General features: G+C 51.4%; 1 pseudogene across 1 annotated transcript; it reads left to right on the top strand.

The window, feature by feature from the left end:
* The first annotated feature begins 55 nt into the window (after positions 1 to 55).
* LOC311116746 (bromodomain-containing protein 4-like) lies at positions 56 to 15,428 on the top strand (annotated as a pseudogene). The gene is made up of 15 exons (XR_014615504.1): positions 56 to 153; positions 978 to 1,070; positions 1,864 to 2,001; positions 2,116 to 2,248; positions 2,485 to 2,834; positions 3,168 to 3,398; positions 4,448 to 4,606; positions 7,756 to 7,884; positions 8,277 to 8,549; positions 9,611 to 9,831; positions 10,416 to 10,513; positions 10,591 to 10,851; positions 11,068 to 11,160; positions 13,145 to 13,591; positions 14,347 to 15,428. The product of XR_014615504.1 is annotated as a bromodomain-containing protein 4-like (transcript).
* Positions 15,429 to 15,477: the final 49 nt, after the last annotated feature.

Genomic DNA, 15,477 nt, shown 5'->3' with positions numbered 1-15,477 from the left:
CCCCGCCTGCTACGCCCTGCCTCCATCGCCATGGGAGACGGCCTGGAGGCGAGCAGCAGCCTAGACCCCGCCCCCCGCCCCCTCTCCTTTAACCCCCCGCCCCCCGAGACATGGAACCCCTCGAGGCCCAAACGACAGACCAACCAGCTACAGGTAGTGTGGGTTTCTGGAACGACAGAACAACTAGCTTTGAACACTGATACTGTACTGTTTGATGGATTGGTTGGTTGGTCGGTTGGTCGGTCGGTCGGGCCCTATAAAATGTTACATTTTTTTGCCGTTTCCGTTTAGTTTTTCTCAGTTCTCGCTCTCAAAATCACACTTTTTTTTTAATAGAACTAAATTTGATATTTTAAATCCACATCAATGCTTAAACCACATCAGGAGACCACTTTTGAGGTCTGGGAAAGATCGAAGACGTTTTTATTTGTGGATTTATTTACCCTTTTAATTAAACTCTGCACCAGCCAGAGACTGTTGTTTGGCTGGCGATGTTTCTGTTGCGCTCATGGGATTGCAGAGTTTGCAAATTTATGCAAATCGTGATATCATTCTACCAGGTAGGCATAGGCTACTTTGTAGTTAACATTTAATTGTGAAGGTTTTTGGGAAAAGCCTTTCCTTCTACCAGAAGACGGTTGTCATGACATTAGCATCATCACTAATGGCTACACAAAGTGGTAGACAAACGTGCACACACAGACAGGGGCCTGTGCCGTTGCCTCTTCAGAAAGCTGAAGGAAAATACCAATAACTGATGCATTTTGAAGTTCAATACATTTAGTTGATTTCCTACTGAGTTCTTCAATACATTTTTGAATATTGTTTAATTCTGTTTTAATGTCTGGATTCCGTGATTCTTTCCGCGTCGCAGATTTATAGGGCCCTAGTTGGTTGGTTGATTGATTGAGTGGTTGGTTGATGAATTGGTTGATTAACTTATTGATGGATAATAGGTTTATTTTGTTGCGTTACAGTACCTGTTGAAGGTGCTGTTGAAGACGCTGTGGAAACATCACTTCTCATGGCCCTTCCAGGCTCCCGTAGACGCCATCAAACTCAGCCTGCCTGTAAGTAGTGTGTGTGTGTCTGGTGGCGGGGGGACAATCACTTCTCATGGCCCTTCCAGGCTCCCGTAGACGCCATCAAACTCAGCCTGGCTGTAAGTACATAGGAGAGAGAAATGGGGAGAGAGAGATGGAGGTAGAGACGGGGGGTAAGAGGGGGAGAGAAATGGGGAGAGAGAGATGGAGGTAGAGACGGGGGGTAAGAGGGGGAGAGAGATGGGGAGATAGAGGGAGGTAGGAAGAGAGAGAGAGACGGGGGAGAGAGATGGGGAGAGAGATGGAGGTGAGAGAGATGGGGTGAGATGGTGCGAGAGAGAGGGAGGTAGGGGGAGGGGGAGGGGGAGAGAGACGGGGGTGAGAGGGGGAGAGAGACGGAGGTGAGAGAGATGGGGTGAGATGGTGAGAGAGAGAGAGAGGGAGGTAGGGAGAGTGGGGGAGGGGGAGCGAGATAGAGAGGGGGGAGATATGGAGAGGGGAGAAGTTGGAGATGTAACCACATTACATAGAAAAGCTGACAAATGAACTGCTTCTTTACCTGTGTGAGACTGAGGAGAATGATGGAAATGGTTGACTGATTTCTGAAGCAAGCGTCTTGACTTTCTTTCCTTCTATCTCTCTCTCTCCCTCCAACCCCCCCTCTCTCTCTCCCCCTCCAACCCCCCCTCTCTCCTCCCTCCTCCACCCCATCTCTCTCCCTACCTCCAACCCTCCCTCTCTCTCCCCCTCTATCCACCCCCTCTCTCTCTCCCTTCCTCTCTCCCCCCTCCCTCTGTCTCTCTCCTCCTCCCCTCTCCAGGATTACTATCAGATCATTAAGGTTCCTATGGACATGGGGACCATCAAGAAGAGACTAGAGAACAGCTACTATTGGAACGCCCAGGAATGTATACAGGACTTCAACACCATGTTCACCAACTGTTACATATACAACAAGGTACAGTACACACACACACACACACACACAGGAAAGACTGATAGTAGGGCTAGGGTTAACTGACGTGTGTGTCTGCCTGTGTGTGCGTGTGTGTTTGTGTGTGTGTGTGTGCAGCCTGGTGATGACATAGTGTTGATGGCGGAGGCTCTAGAGAAGATGTTTCTTCAGAAGATCTCTGAGATGCCCCAGGAGGAAACTGAGATCCCCATGGTTACCAAGGGGCGGAGGGGTGGGCAGAGAGAAGCAGGTACGGGGAGGGAGTGGGTTTTAGTTAGAACTGTCAAAACAAAACTGATTGTTCTGATAGCAAGATTCAGATGATTGTTTTCATTACTAATGGTGTGCTTTCTCTGGATGGACCTCCATCCCCTCTCTCTCTCTCTCTCTCTCTCCCTCTCTCTCTATCCCCCTCCCTCCCCCTCTTTCTCTCTCTCTCTCTCTCTCTCTCCCTCTCTACCCCACCCCCCCTCTCATCCTCTCCAGGTCTCCTGTCTAAGTCTGACTCGGGCCAGGATTCATCTGCCTCCTCCACCCCCCACACCCGAGGTTTCTCCTCCCCGTCGCCGGGCCCTCAGACTCGGGGTCTCCCCGTATCCCAGGGGCCCCCCACCCTCCCACTTGCCCTCCCCCTTCAGACCCAGCCCCCTCGCGTGCCCCCCACCCCTCCCTCCCACGCCCCCCAGCTGGGACCGCCCTTCCCCATCAGCCCTCTGGATGTCCTGGCCCAGGGCCTCACCTCCGTACCCCCCCACCCTAACCCCCACCCCCCAGCCCACCCAGGCCTTCACCCTGCTGCCCTGCCCATCCTACAGAGCACCACACCCCCCGCTAAGGTGAGGAGACCAGAGGGAGGAAAGAAGGGGTGGGGTAGGGGAGTTTTGAAAGTGTGTGGTGGAGTAGGACGAGGACACAAACTTCTATTGATGGAAATGTGTTTGAAATAGGAAGTCTCTCTTTCCTCCAGTCATGCACTGAGATGTTCCCATGTACCTTCATTATCTTACTAGTAGTTTACTGTCTTTTATTCCTGGCCCTGGGGACCCAATGGGGACCGTTTTAGTTAGTGCTTTAGTGCCGCACACCTGATTTCAACTCGTCATGTGTAGTGCTTGGTAAATGTGTGGCGTTGTCTTGACCTCTAACCCCTGACCTTTAACCCCCCGCAGCAGAGGAAGAGCCAGAAGAGGAAGGCGGACACCACCACGCCCACCGCCAACGACCAGCTCAGCGAGTTGTCTCCCGTGGCGATGGAGCCCCGCCCCCGCCGCGAGAGCAGCAGCCGGCCGCTGAAGCAGCCCAAACGGGACCCCGCCCAGCCCGACTCCCAGCACCACCTGGGGCTAGGCGGGGGGGTAACCGGGGCGGTAACGAGTCACGGCGGGAGCCCCAAGCGCCAGGTATTCTTCTTCTAATAAAACAGTAGAGAAACTGGCCAACCAGAAGGTTCAAATCAGTGATGTATATAAACACTAGATGACTGACGGGGTTGAAGGGTTAGTGTTGTATGTGTCTGTCTGTCTGTCTGTCTGTCTAGGGTTAGGGTTGTATCTGTGTGTCTGTATATCAGAGGGGTTGGGTACAGCCGAAGACACATTTCTCATATGGAATAATAAAGTATTCTCTGTCTTCTCCTCTCCCTCTCCTCCTCCTCTCTCTCTCTCCCTCTCCTCCTCTCTCTCTCTCCCTCTCCTCCTCTCTCTCTCTCCCTCTCCTCCTCTCTCTCTCTCCCTCTCCTCCTCTCTCTCTCTCCCTCACCTCCTCTCTCTCTCCCCCTCTCCTTCTCTCTCTCTCCCTCTCCTCCTTCTCTCTCCTCCTCTCTCTCTCTCCCTCTCCTCCTTCTCTCTCCTCCTCTCTCTCTCTCCCTCTCCTCCTTCTCTCTCCTCCTCCTTCTCTCTCCTCTCTCTCTCTCCCTCTCCTCCTCTCTCTCTCCCTCTCCTCCTCTCTCTCTCCCTCTCCTCCTCTCTCTCTCTCCCTCTCCCCCTCTCTCTCTCCCTCTCCTCCTCTCTCTCTCCCTCTCCTCCTTCTCTCTCCTCTCTCTCTCTCCCTCTCCTCCTCTCTCTCTCTCCCTCTCCTCCTCTCTCTCTCCCTCTCCTCCTCTCTCTCTCCCTCTCCTCCTTCTCTCTCCTCTCTCTCTCTCCCTCTCCTCCTCTCTCTCTCTCCCTCTCCTCCTCTCTCTCTCCCTCTCCTCCTCTCTCTCTCCCTCTCCTCCTTCTCTCTCCTCTCTCTCTCTCCCTCTCCTCCTCTCTCTCTCCTCCTTCTCTCTCCTCTCTCTCTCTCCCTCTCCTCCTCTCTCTCTCCCTCTCCTCCTCTCTCTCTCCCTCTCCTCCTTCTCTCTCCTCTCTCTCTCCCTCTCCTCCTCTCTCTCTCCCTCTCCTCCTCTCTCTCTCCCTCTCCTCCTCCCTCTCTCCCTCTCCTCCTCTCTCCCTCCCTCTCCTTCCTCTTCTAGGAGCAGCTGCGGTACTGTGGAGGTCTGATTAGAGACATGTTGTCTAAGAAACACGTGGAGTACGCGTGGCCCTTCTACAAGCCTGTCGACGCGCACGCCCTCGGTCTCCACGACTACCACGACATCATCAAACACCCTATGGACCTCGGAACCATCAAGGTGAGGTCATCAAAAGTGGACCCTCACTCATTCTTAATTAGATGAGTCATGATGTCATCAGAAGTGGACCTCCTACAGTGAGGGAAAAATTTATTTGATCCCCTGCTGATTTTGTACGTTTGCCCACTGACAAAGACATGATCAGTCTATGATTTTAATGGTAGGTTTATTTGAACAGTGAGAGACAGAATAACAACACAAAAATCCAGAAAAACGCATGTCAAAAATGTTATAAATTGATTTGCATTTTAAGGAGGGAAATAAGTATTTGACCCCTCTGCAAAACAGTACTTAGTACTTGGTGGCAAAACCCTTGTTGGCAATCATAGAGGTCAGACGTTTCTTGTAGTTGGCCACCAGGTTTGCACACATCTCAGGAGGGATTTTGTTCCACTCCTCTTTGCAGATCTTCTCCAAGTCATTAAGGTTTCGAGGCTGACGTTTGGCAACTCGAACCTTCCGCTCCCTCCACAGATTTTCTATGGGATTAAGGTCTGGAGACTGGCTAGGCCACTCCAGGACCTTAATGTGCTTCTTCTTGAGCCACTCCTTTGTTGCCTTGGCCGTGTGTTTTGGGTCATTGTCATGCTGGAATACCCATCCACAACCCATTTTCAATGCCCTGGCTGAGGGAAGGAGGTTCTCACCCAAGATTTGACGGTACATGGCGCCGTCCATTGTCCCTTTGATGCGGTGAAGTTGTCCTGTCCCCTTAGCAGAAAAACACCCCCAAAGCATAATGTTTCCACCTCCATGTTTGACGGTGGGGATGGTGTTCTTGGGGTCATAGGCAGCATTCCTCCTCCAAACACGGCGAGTTGAGTTGATGCCAAAGAGCTCCATTTTGGTCTCATCTGACCACAACACTTTCACCCAGTTCTCCTCTGAATCATTCAGATGTTCATTGGCAAACTTCAGAGGAGCATGTATATGTGCTTTCTTGAGCAGGGGGACCTTGCGGGCGCTGCAGGATTTCAGTCCTTCACGGCGTAGTGTGTTACCAATTGTTTTCTTGGTGACAATGGTCCCAGCTGCCTTGAGATCATTGACAAGATCCTCCCGTGTAGTTCTGGGCTAATTCCTCACCATTCTCATGATCATTGCAACTCCACGAGGTGAGATCTTGCATGGAGCCCCAGGCCGAAGGGAGATTGACAGTTATTTTGTGTTTCTTCCATTTGCGAATAATCGCACCAACTGTTGTCACCTTCTCACCAAGCTGCTTTGCGATGGTCTTGTAGCCCATTCCAGCCTTGTGTAGGTCTACAATCTTGTCCCTGACATCCTTGGAGAGCTCTTTGGTCTTGGCCATGGTGGAGAGTTTGGAATCTGATTGATTGATTGCTTCTGTGGACAGGTGTCTTTTTATACAGGTAACAAACTGAGATTAGGAGCACTCCCTTTAAGAGTGTGCTCCTAATCTCAGCTCGTTACCTGTATGAAAGACACCTGGGAGCCAGAAATCTTTCTGATTGAGAGGGGGTCAAATACTTATTTCCCTCATTAAAATTCAAATCAATTTATAACATTTTTGACATGCGTTTTTCTGGATTTTTTTGTTGTTATTCTGTATCTCACTGTTCAAATAAACCTTCCATTAAAATTATAGACTGATCATTTCTTTGTCAGTGGACAAACGTACAAAATCAGCAGGGGATCAAATCCTTTTTCCCCTCACTGTAGCTGTCTGAGAGGAAGACCAGACAGACTGGAGAGTAGCTTCCACCTGCTCCTCTTATAGCTCTGAATATTGGGGCAATGAGGGTGCCAAAGCACATAATGTTAAAAGTAGAAGCCGTAATAAATATCGCGGGCAAAACAAAGTAGCTCATTGGCTGCACGTGCTTGACCTACTTGCTCTGCCCCGGTATAAACAGTTTGCTTGCTTAACACAATTGCTATTGCGCCATCCAGTGGACGCAATTGGAACAGCAGTTTATTTTATTGAAAAATTGCAGCGCATTTTTATACTTAATTTTTTTTAATTTTTTTTAATTTTTTTTTCAAATCATCTCGCGGGCCGGATTAAACCCGTTTGAGACACACAGCGCAGACACAGAGACACACAGCGCAGACACAGAGACACACACAGCGCAGACACAGACACACACAGCGCAGACACAGAGACACACAGCGCAGACACAGAGACACAGAGACACACACAGCGCAGACACAGAGACACACAGCGCAGACACAGAGACACACACAGCGCAGACACAGAGACACACACAGCGCAGACATTTAGATATACCGTTACCAATTAACACCACGAGGATGTGACAACCAGGGTTTCCGTTAGGAAACATTTAAATTTACCGGACATTTAAGAAACGTATAGGACCTATATGCATTGGGTGCATAACCCATTAGGGCAGGGGTGTCAAACGTACGGTTATGCACCCAATGCATATAGGTCCTATACGTTTCTTAAATGTCCGGTAAATTTAAATGTTTCCTAACGGAAACCCTGGTTGTCACATCCTCGTGGTGTTAATTGGTAACGGTATGTTTCTGTCTCTGCACTGTGTGTGTCTCTGTGTCTGCACTGTGTGTGTCTCTGTGTCTGCACTGTGTGTCTCTGTGTCTGCGCTGTGTGTCTCTGTGTCTGCACTGTGTGTGTCTCTGTGTCTGCACTGTGTGTCTCTGTGTCTGCGCTGTGTGTCTCTGTGTCTGCACTGTGTGTGTCTCTGTGTCTGCACTGTGTGTGTCTCTGTGTCTGCGCTGTGTGTGTCTCTGTGTCTGCGCTGTGTGTGTCTCTGTGTCTGCGCTGTGTATCTCTGTGTCTGCGCTGTGTGTCTGTGTCTGCACTGTGTGTGTCTCTGTGTCTGCGCTGTGTGTGTCTCTGTGTCTGCGCTGTGTGTGTCTCTGTGTCTGCGCTGTGTGTGTCTCTGTGTCTGCGCTGTGTGTGTCTCTGTGTCTGCGCTGTGTGTGTCTCTGTGTCTGCGCTGTGTGTGTCTCTGTGTCTGCGCTGTGTGTCTCTGTGTCTGCGCTGTGTGTGTCTCTGTGTCTCTGTGTCTGCGCTGTGTGTCTCTGTGTCTGCGCTGTGTGTGTCTGTGTCTGCGCTGTGTGTGTCTCTGTGTCTGCGCTGTGTGTCTCTGTGTCTGCGCTGTGTGTCTCTGTGTCTGCGCTGTGTGTCTCTGTCCCCTCAGAATAAGCTGGACAGCAGGCAGTACAGAGATGCTCAGGAGTTTGCTGCTGAAGTCCGGTTGATGTTCTCCAACTGTTACAAATACAACCCTCCAGACCATGACGTGGTCAATATGGCACGCAAACTACAGGTAAACTACACAACATGGTTGCTATGGCACGCAAACTACAGGTAAACTACACAACATGGTTGCTATGGCACGCAAACTACAGGTAAACTACACAACATGGTTGCTATGGCACGCAAACTACAGGTAAACTACACAACATGGTTGTTATGGCACACAAACTACAGGTATAAAACAACACAACTACACAAACTACAGGTGAACAACTACAACACATCTGACAATCATAACAAAAAAAACTACAACCAACCAACAGCACTTTCAGACAAATGACAGGTGTCAACATAAACAGTGTTGAATGAATAAATGATGAACTACAAATCTCACGGTGCCACGGACTAAAGTTCCCATAGTTCATAGCTCTGACCGCTCTCTCTTTCTCTCTCTCTCTACAGGACGTGTTTGAGATGCGCTTTGCCAAAATGCCAGACGAGCTTGAAGAGACGGCCCCCCTCAACACCCCCTCCCCCGCCATCAACCCCCTCCCCACCCTCCACACCCTCCCTGTTCCCGCTCTCCACCCCCTCCCCACCCCCTCGGCCAGACAGCCCCCTGCCCCCCGACCCCCCTCCTCCTCCGATGACAGCTCCTCCTCGTCGGAGTCAGAATCCTCAGAGGGAGGCATGGAACACGAGAGAACACAGAGACTGGCTGAACTACAGGAACAGGTGAGGGGGAGAGGAGATGGGAGGAGAGGAGGAGCAGGAGGAGGAGGGGAGAGGATGGAAGGAGGAGGGTATATGTTGCATACTAGGAGAAGAATGAGGGGTTGGGAGGAAGAAGAGGGGATGATAGGCAGAGAAGGAGGAAGAGAAAAAGTGGGGGAGGAGATAATGTCGAGGCGGGAGAGGAGAGAGTGGAGAAGGTGATGGGGTGGAGAGGAGAGGATGGAGAAGGTGATGGGGTGGAGAGGAGAGGATGGAGAAGGTGATGGGGTGGAGAGGATGGAGAAGGTGATGGGGTGGAGAGGAGAGGATGGAGAAGGTGATGGGGTGGAGAGGAGAGGATGGAGAAGGTGATGGGGTGGAGAGGAGAGGATGGAGAAGGTGATGGGGTGGAGAGGAGAGGATGGAGAAGGTGATGGGGTGGAGAGGAGAGGATGGAGAAGGTGATGGGGTGGAGAGGATAGGAGAGGATGGTGATGGGGTGGAGAGGAGAGGATGGAGAAGGTGATGGGGTGGAGAGGAGAGGATGGAGAAAGTGATGGGGTGGAGAGGAGAGGATGGAGAAGGTGATGGGGTGGAGAGGAGAGGATGGAGAAGGTGATGGGGAGGAGAGGATGGAGAAGGTGATGGGGTGGAGAGGAGAGGATGGAGAAGGTGATGGGGTGGAGAGGAGAGAGAAGGTGATGGGGTGGAGAGGAGAGAGTGGAGAAGGTGATGGGGTGGAGAGGAGAGGATGACTGATGAAGACGGGATGACTGGTTAAGAAGGGATGACTGGGTAAGAAGGGATGACTGGAAGGGGGGATGACTGAGAAAGAAGAAGGGATGACTGAGGCAGAAGGGGGTACAAGAGGTAAAGAACATGTAGGAAGGATAAAACTCTGCCTCACCCAAAGAGATATAATAAAATAAGAAGAAAGGTGTTAAGAAAAGTAGAGAAGAGAGTGAGAGAGAGAGAGAGAGAGTGGGAGAGAGAACAGGTAAAAGAGGAGGGGTGGAGAAAATGAAAGCGTTGACAGTGAGCTGTGTCTCTTTAACATCCTCCTGTGTGTGTCTGTCCTACAGCTCAAAGCTGTTCACGAACAGCTGGCCGCTCTGTCCACGCCCCAGGCCACCAAGCCCAAGAGAAAAGAGAGGGAGAGGGAGAAGGAGAAGGACAAGCACAAGAAGAAGATTGGAGGGGAGGAGCCACCGGAGGTCCCGCCCCCTGCCATCCTCCAGCCAACCAGAAAGAGCAAAAACAGCAAGGAGCCGGTGACCACGCCTAAGAAGATCAAGAAACCTAGGTAGGATGGGATGGAGAGAAACCCAGTTAGGACGGATGGAGAGAAACCCAAGTAGGACAGATGGAGAGAAACCCAGGTAGGACGGATGGAGAGAAACCCAGGTAGGATGGATGGAGAGAAACCCAGTTAGGACGGATGGAGAGAAACCCAAGTAGTACAGATGGAGAGAAACCCAGGTACGACGGATGGAGAGAAACCCAGGTAGGACGGATGGAGAGAAACCCAGGTAGGACGGATGGAGAGAAACCCAGGTAGGACGGATGGAGAGAAACCCAGGTAGGACGGATGGAGAGAAACCCAGGTAGGACGGATGGAGAGAAACCCAGGTAGGACGGATGGAGAGAAACCCAGGTAGGACGGATGGAGAGAAACCCAGGTAGGACGGATGGAGAGAAACCCAAGTAGGACAGATGGAGAGAAACCCAGGTAGGATGGATGGAGAGAAACCCAGTTAGGACGGATGGAGAGAAACCCAAGTAGGACGGATGGAGAGAAACCCAGGTAGGACGGATGGAGAGAAACCCAGGTAGGACAGTGGAGAGGTCCCTGATTGGTTAATCCTTTCTCTCTCTCTTTCTCCGCAGTAAAAACGGAGTGAGGAACAGTCGTCCGGGCGCCCCACATCAGACCGGCTCCACCCCCCTTGCCCCCTCTGCCTCGCTGGAGGCAGAAGATGACACGAGTGAGTGAGTGAGAGATTTTATAAGATAAAAATATATATATATTTTCTAAAATGTTAATGTATTTTCTGTGTCCCAGGTGTGTTTGTGGGCAGGGCAGCTGACCGGTGTAAGCCAATGTCCTACGAGGAGAAACGCCAGCTCAGTCTGGACATCAATAAACTGCCCGGCGACAAGCTTGGCCGCGTTGTCCACATCATCCAATCACGTGAACCCTCGCTCAAGAACACCAACCCAGACGAGATAGAGATCGACTTCGAGACGCTGAAACCCTCAACGCTCCGAGAGCTGGAGAAATATGTCTGGACCAGCCTTAGAAAGAAGAGGAAATCACAGCCAGGTAAGAGAGGAGAGGAGAGGAGAGGAGAGGAGAGGAGAGGAGAGGAGAGGAGAGGAGAGGAAGAGAGTGAAAGTGGTGGAAAAATAATGAACACAACGAGAGTGTGTTCACCTTGTCTGTGTGTGAGGGAGAAAGAGAAAGATAGAGTGGTGGTGAAATAGTATTGAGCAGAATTAGCCCAGGGAGACTGTGTTAACCCATCCTGTGTGTGTGCAGCAGTAGAGAAGGCTCTGGAGGTGACCAGTGTGATGAAGATGAAGATGGGATCTTCATCAGGCAGCAGTGACTCGTCAGACAGCGACGACACAGGTAACACACATACACACACACGGCTCATCATACATAGTTTGAGCGGAATATGACGTTGGGCAGCAAGAGTGCGCAGCTCTCAATCAACTGGTTGTAAAGCAGCTCTCAGTAGAACGACAGCGCCCGTAGAGTATTTCAACTGAATAATTCATTTCATAATCCATGAAAAGAATGCATCAGGGATTCGTATTTCCTGAATCTTTCTAAAGAAGTCATGCCTGTTTCTGTGTGCCTATTGTTGAGTAGCCAGTTAGCATGGGTAAACGATTAGCATGCGTAAACAGTTAGCATGCGTAAACAGTTAGCATGCGTAAACAGTTTGCATGCGTAAACAGTTAGCATGTGTTACAAGTTAGCATTCAGAAACAGTTAGCATGCGTAAACAGTTAGCATGCAGAAACAGTTAGCATGCAGAAACAGTCATTTCTAAAGGCTTCCCCCAAAAACCTTCCCAATTAAATGTTGACTGCAAAGTAGGCCTACCTGGCAGAATGATATCATGATGATTTGTATCAGTTGGGTGGGCATTTGTTTTACAAGCTCTCCCATGGCATGTACACTGTACATTGTACAGAACAGAAACGCAGCCAAACACCACGGTCTCTTACTAGGTGCTCAATTGAATTAAAGGGGAACTACAGTATGTTTTTTTTTTTTTGTTAGGATTTTTTCCAGACCTCAAAAGTGGCCTTCTGATGTGATTTAAAGCATTGTTGTGGACTTAAAACATCACATTTTGCTGTAAAAAGGTGTGATTTTTGAGAGTGAAAAGCTGAAAAAACTAGGAACTCTCCTGGAAAAACAGAAAGTTATTTGGCTAAAAATCTAACAGAATTGATAGGCCCCTACAAGCCTGCTCACAATCACTATTAATAACACCCTTTTTGAGATTGCACAAAGGTTTTATTTTTTCCCTCCAAAACATTCATGTAAATATGATATTGTTAAGTTAAAATGTAATGATTTGTGTATGGACAGTAGGTTGTCATAGTTATAGACTATTGGCTACTTTCTCAGCCTGAAAATGAATGATAAAATCACCTGCTATTGAAATGATGGATGCATCATGCACTATCCTGTGAGATCACCTCTTTCCACTCCTCCCCTGATCTGGGCCAGTAGCTTTCAGTCGGCACAGGCCCGGTGTGCCACTGGGAAATGTACCTAAATGTCAAGCCCTGCACACACACATCATTTTCATTCTGTTGTCTTTCTCTCTCTTCTCCTCCCGCTCTCTCTCTCTCTCTCTCTCTCTCTCTCTCTCTCTCTCTCTCTCTCTCTCTCTCTCTCTCTCTCTCTCTCTCTCTCTCTCTCTCTCTCTCTCTCTCTCTCTCTCTCTCTCTCTCTCTCTCTCTCTCTCTCTCTCTCTCTCTCTCTCTCTCTCTCTCTCTCTCCTCTCTCTCTCTCTTTTGCTCTCGCTCTCTCTCCCCTCACTCTCTCTCTCCTCACTCTCTCTCTTGCTCCTCCTCGCTCTCTCCTCCTCGCTCTCTCTCTCTCTCTCTCTCCTCCTCCCGCTCTCTCTCTCTCTCTCTCTCTCTCCTCCTCGCTCTCTCCTCCTCGCTCTCTCTCCCTCCCTCTCTCTCTCCTCACTCTCTCTCTTGCTCCTCCTCGCTCTCTCCTCCTCGCTCTCTCTCTCTCTCTCTCTCCTCCTCCCGCTCTCTCTCTCTCTCTCTCTCTCTCCTCCTCACTCTCTCCTCCTCGCTCTCTCTCCCTCCCTCTCTCTCTCTATCTCCCTACCTCTCTCTCCCCCTCCCTCTCTCTCTCTCTCTCTCTCTCTCTCTCTCTCTCTCTCTCTCCTCCTCCCGCTCTCTCTCTCTCTCTCTCTCTCTCTCTCTCTCTCTGTCGCTCTCGCTCGCTCTCCCCTCACTCTCTCTCTCCTCACTCTCTCTCTTGCTCCTCCTCGCTCTCTCTCTCTATCTCCCTACCTCTCTCTCCCTCTCCCTACCTCTCTCTCTCCCCCTCTCTCTCTCCCTCTCTCTCTCAGGGCTGGCCCCCCAGCAGCAGAAGTCCTCCTCCATTGATATAGACTGTAAGAGGACTCCACCACCCCAACCTGTCCAGCAGGGGGGGGTCAGCATCACCCCTCTGGACCCCCCCTCCTCCTCCCCCCACCCCCAGACCCCCCTAGTTCAGTCTAAACCACCCCAGCAGCAGCAGCATCAACACCCTTCGCCCACACTCCTCCTCCCTCCATCCCCCCTGTCCCCGTGACCTCTCTTGACTCCTCTTTGACCTTTGACCCCCTAGCTCACTTCCTGGCCCCCCATCTGACCCAGCAGGGGGGGGAGCCCCCCCCATAATGCACTGGGGCCCCCGCTGCCGGGACCCCCCCACCTCAACGCTACCAACACACACACACCCCCGGCCACACACACACCTCGGAGAGCACACAACCCCTTCCTCAACCAGCAGGCTGTCATACCCTCCCCAGGTATGTGGATGGACGGACACACCACACATGTATATCCTTCATTGTGTCGAGGGGTTTTGATGAAACATTTAGATTTTAGAAATGTCATTTATTTCTGTACTTACTCTTTTTGTCCCTCCCCCATCTCTTTCTCTCTTTCTCTCTTTCTCTCTTTCTCTTCTCCTCTCCTCCCTCTCTCTCTCTCCTCTCCTTCTCTCTCTCCTCCCTCTCTCTCTCTCTCCTCCCTCTCTCTCTCCTCTCCTTCTCTCTCTCCTCCCTCTCTCTCTCTCCTCCCTCTCTCTCTCCTCCCTCTCTCTCCTCCCTCTCTCTCTCTCCGCTCCTTCTCTCTCTCCTCCCTCCCTCTCTCTCTCCTCTCCTTCTCTCTCTCTCCTCCCTCTCTCTCTCTCCTCTCCTTCTCTCTCTCCTCCTCTCTCTCTCTCCTCCCTCTCTCTCTCTCCTCCCTCTCTCTCTCTCCTCCCTCTCTCCTCCCTCTCTCTCTCTCTCCTCTCCTTCTCTCTCTCCTCCCTCTCTCTCTCTCCTCCCTCTCTCTCCTCCCTCTCTCTCCTCCCTCTCTCTCTCTCCTCTCCTTCTCTCTCTCCTCCCTCTCTCTCTCTCCTCTCCTTCTCTCTCTCTCCTCTCCTTCTCTCTCTCTCCTCCCTCTCTCTCTCTCTCTCCTTCTCTCTCTCCTCCCTCTCTCTCTCTCCTCTCCTTCTCTCTCTCCTCCCTCTCTCTCTCTCCTCTCCTTCTCTCTCTCCTCTCCTCCTCTCTCTCTGTAGCACTCCACAACGATCTCCCCCAGCAGCCGTCCCGCTCCAGCAACCGAGTGGCCCCCAAACCCCCCCAGCCTCCTCCCTCCTCCCTTCCCCCCTCCGCTCCTCCTCCTCCTTCCCAGCCCTCCCTACCCCTCTCCCTTCCCGAACCCTCCTCCCTCGCCCTCGTGTCCCCTCTCCCCCCACCCCCCACGGAATCCTAGGGGTCTCGGCCCAACCCCCTCAAGCCCTATTTGAGGACGACGAGGAGGCCACGCCCACTAACTCTGAAACCCTGCCCCCTCCCCTCCCGCTCAGCCAGGGGCACATGTACCTGCAGTCGCTGCAGCGGTCCCGGCCCCCGGCACACACACACTCTCCTGGACAGGTGCCGTCTCAGCTCATGCAGGCCATGCAGACTCAGTCACAGGCGGCGGCCGCTCCAACCCAGCAACAGCAGAGACTCGCGGCACACCCTCACACACACCCTCACACACACCCTCACACACACCCTCACACACACATGCAGCAGGCGAGGCAGGGGATGTCGTTCCCCCAGCAACAGACCACCATGCACTCGGCACAGAAGGGGCTCAAGCAGAAACTACAACAACAACAACAACAACAACAACAACAACAACCATCACCACGGATCAAAACTGAGCCTTTTAATACAGGTAGGAGAGATATTACACACACAGACAGACACGGACGGACACACAGACGGACACACAGACGGACACACAGACAGACACACAGACGGACACACAGACGGACGGACGGACAGACACGGACGGACAGACAGACAGACAGACACACATAGCAAACCTTTTGAGAACCCCCCCACTAGAGGTATTCTCGGATCCTGAAATTGAGATCTGAACCGAATTGGATCCGTGAAATTCCCATCCAACAAAGACAGGACCCTGTCATTTTTTTGCAAAATCAATATCAAATCCGATTCGGATCCGACGAGGTGGACCAGATCCGACCCAAAATATGTCCCAGATGAGGGAGAATCGGATCCAAACTGGGTCGGGTCTGTATCGGACCCAGATGGGTCTTTATGCAGCTTTATTGCTGCGCAAGCTAGCAGAACTGTTATGTCTTGTCTGTCTGGCAGTGAATGTTAACATTTCACATGTGTTTTCTGTTGTA

Source organism: Coregonus lavaretus, assembly GCF_964263955.1.
Source record: "Coregonus lavaretus genome assembly, contig: HAP1_SCAFFOLD_3500, whole genome shotgun sequence".
Taxonomy (NCBI): Eukaryota; Metazoa; Chordata; class Actinopteri; order Salmoniformes; family Salmonidae; genus Coregonus; species Coregonus lavaretus.
The sequence above is the reverse complement of the archived record's forward strand: the minus strand, read 5'-3'. Positions and strand labels throughout refer to the sequence as shown.